The sequence below is a fragment of the Cebus imitator genome, unplaced genomic scaffold, assembly GCF_001604975.1.
Source record: "Cebus imitator isolate Cc_AM_T3 unplaced genomic scaffold, Cebus_imitator-1.0 Scaffold353, whole genome shotgun sequence".
In the NCBI taxonomy this organism is placed as follows: domain Eukaryota; kingdom Metazoa; phylum Chordata; class Mammalia; order Primates; family Cebidae; genus Cebus; species Cebus imitator.
In genome coordinates this window covers 1,112,396-1,120,139 of record NW_016107668.1, presented here as the reverse complement: position 1 = coordinate 1,120,139, position 7,744 = coordinate 1,112,396, and positions in this window count along the sequence as shown.

The following is a 7,744-nucleotide window of genomic DNA, read 5'->3' as shown; positions in this document are numbered from 1 at the left end:
AGTGCAATGGCGCGACCTCGGCTCACCGCAACCTCCGCCTCCTGGGTTCAGGCAATTCTCCTGCCTCAGCCTCCTGAGTAGCTGGGATGACAGGCACGCGCCACCATGCTCAGCTAATATTTTGTATTTTTAGTAGAGACAGCGTTTCACCATGTTGACCAGGATGGTCTCGATCTCTTGACCTCGTGATCCACCCGCCTCGGCCTCCCAAAGTGCTGGGATTACAGGCTTGAGCCACCGCGCCCGGCCTATGAACTGTACACATTTAACAAGTATGTTTTGTGTGGCAGCAATAAACCATTATGGATTACAGAGGAACCCCATTACAGTTCTTAAACCGAGGCTCAAACCAGGTTCAGCAATGTGGTAATTATAGTCCCAGTTACTTGGGAGGCTGAGGTGGGAGGATCACTTGAGCCCAGGAGTTGGAGGCCAGCCTGGGCAACATAGCAAGACTCTGTACTTTTCTGTTTATTTATTTATTTTATAAATGGGGTCTTGCTATGTTGTTTAAAAACAACAACAATATGACAACAAGGAAATAAATTCATTTGGCCCATAGCCACCCTATTTAAGCTTCTGATTTTTTTTTAAGAGACAAGGCTGGAGTGGCAGTGGCATGTCACAGCTCACTGCAACCTCGAACTTCTGGGCCCAAGCAATCCTCTTGCTTCTGCCTCCCAAGTAGTTGGTACTACAGGCATGCACTGCCACGCCCAGTTTTTTTTTTTTGTTGTTGTTGTTTTTTTTTTTTTACTTCTAGTAGAAAAGAGATCTTGCTATGTTTCCCAGGCTGGTCTTTTAACTCCTGGCCTCAAGCAGTCCTCCTGCGTTGGCTTCCCAAAGTGCTTGAATAAAAGTGGGAGCCACTGAGCCCAGCCAGTTTAGTTGGAGTTTTGCTCTTGTTGCCCAAGCTGGAGTGCAATGGAACAATCTCCGCTCACTGCAACCTTCACCTCCCAAATTGAAGTGATTCTCCTGCCTCAGCCTCCCGAGTAGCTTGGATTACAGGCATGCGTCACCACACCTGGCTAATTTTGTATTTTTAATAGAGACGGGGTTTCTTCATGTTGATCAGGCTGGTTTCGAACTCCTGACCTCAGGTAATCTGACTGCCTCGGCCTGTCAAAGTGCTGAGATTACAGGCGTCAGTCACTGTGCCCATTCCAGTTTCTGATTTTTTTTAAAAACTTTTAATTAATTTATTTTGTGGGGGAATCTCATTATGTTGCCCAGGCTGGTCTCAACTCCTGGGCTCAAGGAATCCTCCTGCCTCAGCCTCCCAAGGAGCTGGAATTACAAGTATAGCCACTATGCCTGGTTTAAGCTTCTAATTTTCATGCACACTCACTTATCTAAGATATATTAAATGCTTTCTATTTGTCAGGTGTTATGCTCACAATTGATAGTTGAGTATGTGCCACTTCTCCAGGGACTTGCAATCTAGTTGGAAAGACAGCATGTAAATAACTTTTTAGGGATATGTGACAAGCAATCCATTTGGGCTGCTGTGATAAAATACCTTAGATTGGCTAATTTATAAATAACAGAATTTTTTTTCTCACAGCACTGAACATTGAAAGGGCCATTTTGACAAGTGCTGTGAGAAGCTTTTGATTCTGCCTGGAAAGATCTGGAAAGGCCAAACCTTTGTCCTCAGTTCCTTGTAGAGACAGCAGGGTAAACTTTGTACTGAGCTAGCCAGGTTGGAAACTAGTGGCCCATGGACTTTATTAGGATTCCAAACTCATTTTCTTCGGTCTACATAGGATTTTGAAAGTCAAGACTATCTCATATAAAAATTCAGATTTGTGGAGTTTTCTGGAAAATAGCAAGATCTGGCAATTCTGGGCTGCAATCAGCTGGATCTAGACTACCTGCTTTCAGTCTGTTTTATCACCAAACTGCATGACCACTGACTAATGATACTGCCTTTCAGCAGTGGACCTGTCACCTGTTAAGTAGGATTGATAACCACCTTTGCCTTTTTTGCAAGTGGATTCTGGAAGAGCAGGGATTGGAGCAGTATTTCTCAGAATGTGGTCTACAACCGCTTTTGTCAATATCATCCACAGTGGTTCTTCCCAGAATTTACTGTGGATATGAATCACCTGGGTATTCTGCAGACGTGAACACACACACACACTTACAAGCAATCTTCTTGATCTATGCTTTATTGACTCTATGACTTCTTTCAAAGTCATGAAACACATGCACACATAAACACACTTATAAGCAACCTTGATCTATGCTTTATTGACTATGACTTCTTTCAAAGTCATGAAACACACACACACACGAACACACATACACACACACTTATAAGCAATCTTCTTGATCTACTATGCTTTATTGACTCTATGACTTCTTTCAAAGTCATAGAGTCACTGTTCACATGTGACTACTTCAACTTAAATTAATTCACATTCAACTCCTCAGCATGCTAGTCACATTTCAACAGCTGCATGTGTCCTGTGGCTACCTCATGAGACAGCGCAATAGAACATGTCATCATCACAGAAAGGTTCATTAGATAGTGCTGCACACATTGTCTCAGTCCGTGCTGGCTGCGGTCACAAAATACCTTAGACTGAGTAACGTGTAAACAACAAAAATTTATTTCTCACAGTCCTCAAGGCTGAGAAGTCCAAGATCAAGTCACTTGCAGATTCAGTATCTAGAAGACACCTGCTCAGAGTGTCTTCCCGGGGTGGAAGGGGAAAAGCAGCTCTCTGGGACCTCTTTTATAAAGGTACTAATCCCATTCATGAAGGCTCTCCTCATGTGACCTAATCACCTCCCAAAGACTTTACCTCCTAATGCCATCACATTGGTGATTTCAACACAAGAGTTTTTAGGGGATGACATTCAGGCCGTAGCAAATGTCTAGTCCACCTGAAACCACTGATCACCTGGGGATGTGATTTTGTTTGACCTACTATGCTTTATTGATTCAGATTGATTGTCTTTAAAATTAGATGAACATTTAGAAAATTAATCAGTCACAACTGATTTTTGTCCTATAGAGAGTCAAATGATTTATGTCCAATAAAAAAGAACCTAAAGGTTTTGGTTTTATTGCTCTGTGTTTTATTAGATGGCTTTCTATTCTCTATATAACTGCAATTTTATGTGGCATTCTTCTGGTGACATGAACACACACATTCTCTCTCTCTCTCTCTCTCATAAGCAGTCTTCTGTCCTCCTCTTTAAACCAGCTGGTTCTGTCACAAATGAGGTAAGTAAGTCTTGGACTACAAATTTGTATGAAAAATCATGTTTTAACTTTTTGAAATTTGTACTTTGATAGGAGCAAACTATTTGAATTTATACTTTGGGAAAACTATTTAATTTTGTAAAGTCTCAGTTTGCTCATTTGTAAAGTGAGGAATAGTTTCTAAAACAGACTTTTCTCGTGTTCTTGAGAATTAAATGGGATAATGAACCTAAAACATTTAGTGCAGCTCTTGGCATGTAAAATTGCTAAAGAAGTATCATTGTTATTTAAGAAAGTTTTCTCAACTGTATTTCTAGATGTCTAAGCATCTCCATTCCTACTTTTGTGTAGCTCCATTCAAATGGTGGAAGTTCCAACTGTATTCTGGGCACAACGCCTGCATCTCCCAACTTTGGCTTCACTCTGTCTGCACTCAGCACCTTTTTCATCCTTTCTGCAGCAATGGGAGTTGTTTTCTTTCCAATATCTGGCTTCAAATTGAGAGAGAAAGTCTTCCAGACTGAGAACAACTAAGAATCCTCCTTCCCAGCAGGCACCCTGCTTTTCTCTCCCTCCCCCTACCCCTCCACCCCTTCCTGCCGGCAGAAGTCACTGACTCCATACTTCCTGCATTGCACTACAAACACTTTCTCCAGCTGTGGCCTGCTTTCACTGGAGGCTTAACCATTTAATTGCTAAAGACCTTTTTTCCAGAAGAATGCCCGGTTTATCCTGAAGTTGGGGAACTGGTCACAGAATGTTCTCTCCTTTCCCTTAAGCCTCCTCATACATTCTACAATGTCCATTTGTAGTGTTCATACATAAAATTAATTTTGTTGCTGTTAATTTTGGGAATGGTGCCAGAAAGAATTTTCCTATAACTCAAAACTGTTTATTGAGGGTCTTCAAGGTGTGTAATACTGATATTTAGTTCTCAACTAAGTAACTAGCTGATGAGAAAAAGAGGAAAATTTTGTTCTGCTTTCCAGAGTTTATACAACCAGACGAAGAAAACTCAGTCTAGGTCATAACTTGACAGAGCCTTGGCATGAAGCACAGTTTGGATGTTTGCAATAAAGATAACAAATACAGTGTTGAGTTAAGGAGAGAATAAAATAGAGACATCCAGGACAGAGGTAAGCAGATCACTCAGGTTAGCCCTTAGCTTTATTGGCCCAGAAACTCCAGTTTTCATTTAGGCATCAGAATCTGCTGAGGGATGTTTGATCATATCTCTGCAAATTGAAGTGCAATATGTTTTATCTTCAGCAGTAGTGGAGTAAAGAAAGGCAACAATCCCAGTTCTGCATTTTCTAGCTATAAAAGTATAATAATAGTAACTACCCGACAGGTTTGTTGTGAGGATTACATGAATCAATGCATGAAAAGCACTTAGAATAGTATCTGACACATTGTAAACACCCAGTACTAGCAGCTGTGTTATTTATTATTTTTATTAAACCATATAACTAAAATCACTCAGGATGCTAAGACTGTGACTTTTAGATATTTGTATAGAAGTTAGCATACTGTAAATATGAATAGGTTTTTGATATCAGGCTCTCACATTAAATGATGATAAAACACAGCAATAAAGTCAATCTCATTTACTTAACTGGAGAAGCAAAGAACACGAAGGATAAAAGTGATTCCATCATTTTAAGATGCGGCCATTTTTTTTTTTTTTATTTTTTGAAATGGAGTCTTGCTCTGCTGCCAGGGTGGAGTACAGTGGCGTGATCTCAGCTCACTGCAACCTCCACCTCCTGAGTTCAAGCAATTCTCCTGCCTCGGCCTCCTGAGTAGCTGGGACTACAGGCACGTGCCACCACGCCCAGCTAATTTTGTATTTTTAGTAGAGATGGGGTTTCACCATGTTAGCCAGGATGATCTTGATCTCTTGACCTCATGATCCGCCCGCCTCAGTCTCCCAAAGTGCTGGGATCACAGGTATGAGCCACCGCGCCTGGCCTAAGATGTGGCTATTCTAAAGCCTATTCTTTAGTAAGAACTGAGAAATGTTCTAAACCGAAGATAAGTTGTGTGTTAGCCTTCTGGGGCTGCCATAAGAAAATGCCACAGACAGGGTGACTTAAATAACAGGTGCTATAATGTTTCCCAGTTTTGGAGGCTGGAGCTCCAAGATGAAGATGCTGGCAGGGTTGGTTTCTGGCAAAGCCTCTCTCCTTGGCTTGCAGGTGGCTGCCTTCTTACTGTGTCCCCACGTGAGCTTTTCTTTGCACAATCACACTCCTTTTGTCTCTTCTTCTTCTTATAGGACACCCAGTTCCAGTAGATTAGGGCACCACATTAGCCCACCTTAGTAACCTCCAGAAAGGCCCTATCTCCAAATATAGTTACTTTGGGGATTAGGGATTCAACATACGAATTTGGTAAGGAACATAATTCAGCCCATAACATGCTGTCTGCCTCATGCCCTTGCCCTGTCAGTTTGAAGTTCTCATTGTCCTCAGAGAAGGTGCAACCTAAGCCATGATGGTTAAAGGCTTCTTTCCACCATACTTCTCCATGGGCTACTTCGTGTCTTAAAATTCATCAAGTATCGTTTTGCTTTAGGTATATCCCTTCTTGCATTTATTCTGTTCCTTAATTCTAGAATGCCTTTTCCCTTCTTTCCATGTCCACATCATACCTGTATCTCTGATCCAGCCTGTCCTAGTCCCCCTGATGGAAATCCTCTTCTCAGCTGAGCTGCACAGCACAGTGTGTTCCCTTCAGCACATTTCATTTTCTCAATTTTATACCAGTTCATGCCTCAACTCTGCTAGGAGTTTCTAGGGTCTCATCAACTAGTTCTGATTCATCCTTATCACTGTAACCCTTCTGCAGCACAGTGTCTTATTCTACATTTAATCTTAAAAAATGTGTTGAATGAGTAAACAAAATATCAGTTGCCTGCCCATGACAACCAGGTAGGGGTTGAGGGATCAGGAAGGATAAACATCAAACTGTGGTTCTCTATGGAAAAGTGAGATTTCAGAGGGCTTTTATTTTTTTATATTTTCTATATTTCTGAATTATTTTAATTTTATGATACATATGTGTAACTTTCCTATTTTTACCCCATTCTTGTTGAATGCAATAACTTTTTAATTAAAAAATATCAAAGTTTTCAAAAATTTTTAAAAAGGGGTAGGTGGGAGAGAGAACATTGATGTTAGGAAGCATGACTATTATACTTAAAATGCATTTTCCATGTGAACAAGAAAATTAAAAAGGAAGGCTTTGTAGGTACCTTTGGAAGTATTGACATATACAGAAGCACTCATCCTAAAAAATAATTACAAGATTTATAGAATTATATGACCACTTAGACTATGTGCATGTACAGCTGATAAAAATGAAAACTTAAAAAAAAATGTTGTAGGCCAGGTGCAGTGGCTCATGCCAGTAATCCCAAAATTCTGGGAAGCAAAGGCAGGAGGATCGCTTGAGCCCAGGATGTTGAAACTAGCCTGGGCAATATGGAGAAACCTCACCTTTACTGAAAAATACAAAAATTAACCAGGATGGTGGCATACACTTGTAGTCCTGGCTACTTTTGAGAAGAGGGGAGGCTTGCTTGGGCCCAGGAGGTTGAGGCTACAGTGAGCAGTGATTATACCACCAGCCTGGGTGAAAGAACAAGACCCTGTCTCAAAAAAAAAAAATTGCTGCACTTGAGAAACGCCTTATCCTTTCTTTAGTATTGAAAAAATGTTAAGCGTATGTAATACAATCCATCTTGAATACAACTTTTTCCCCATATTGAGCCTGCAACTTACATCTCTTATTTTCATCTTCTGGTCTTTACCACCAGATAGAAAGCCATCCCGAGTTCCAGGAGATACAAGAAAAAATAGAATTTGTTTTTAAAATTAACAAGAAGGCTGGCTGCAGTGGCTGACGCCTGTAGTCCCAGCACTTTGGGAGGCTGAGGCGGATGGATCACGAGGTCAGAAGATCGAGAACATCTTGGCCAACATGGCAAAACCCTGACTCTACTAAAAATACAAAAATTAGCTGGGCATGGTGGCGCATGCCTATGGTCCCAGCTGCTTGGGAGGCTGAGGCAGGAGAATTGCTTGAACCCAAGAGGTGGAGGTTGCAGTGAGCCGAGATGGCACCACTGCACTCCAGCCTGGTGACGGAGTGAGACTCCATCTCAAAATAAATAAATTAATTAAATTAAAACGTATTAAACGTTTCAGCGACAATTAGGAGGAGATAAATTTTAGTAGAGTAGGCTGGGCGCGTTGGCTCACGCCTGTAATCCCAGCTTTGGGAGGCCAAGGCAGACGGATCACCTGAGGTCGGGAGTTCAATGCCAGCCTGGCCAACATGGAGAAACCCGGTCTCTAGTAAAAAAATACAAAATTAGCTGGGCATGGTAGTGGATGCCTATAATCCCAGCTACTCAGGACGCTGAGACAGGAGAATCACTTGAACCCAGGCAGCAGAGGCTGCAGTGAGCCGAGATGTCGCTATTGCACTCCAGCCTGGAACAAGAGTGAAACTCCAGCTCAA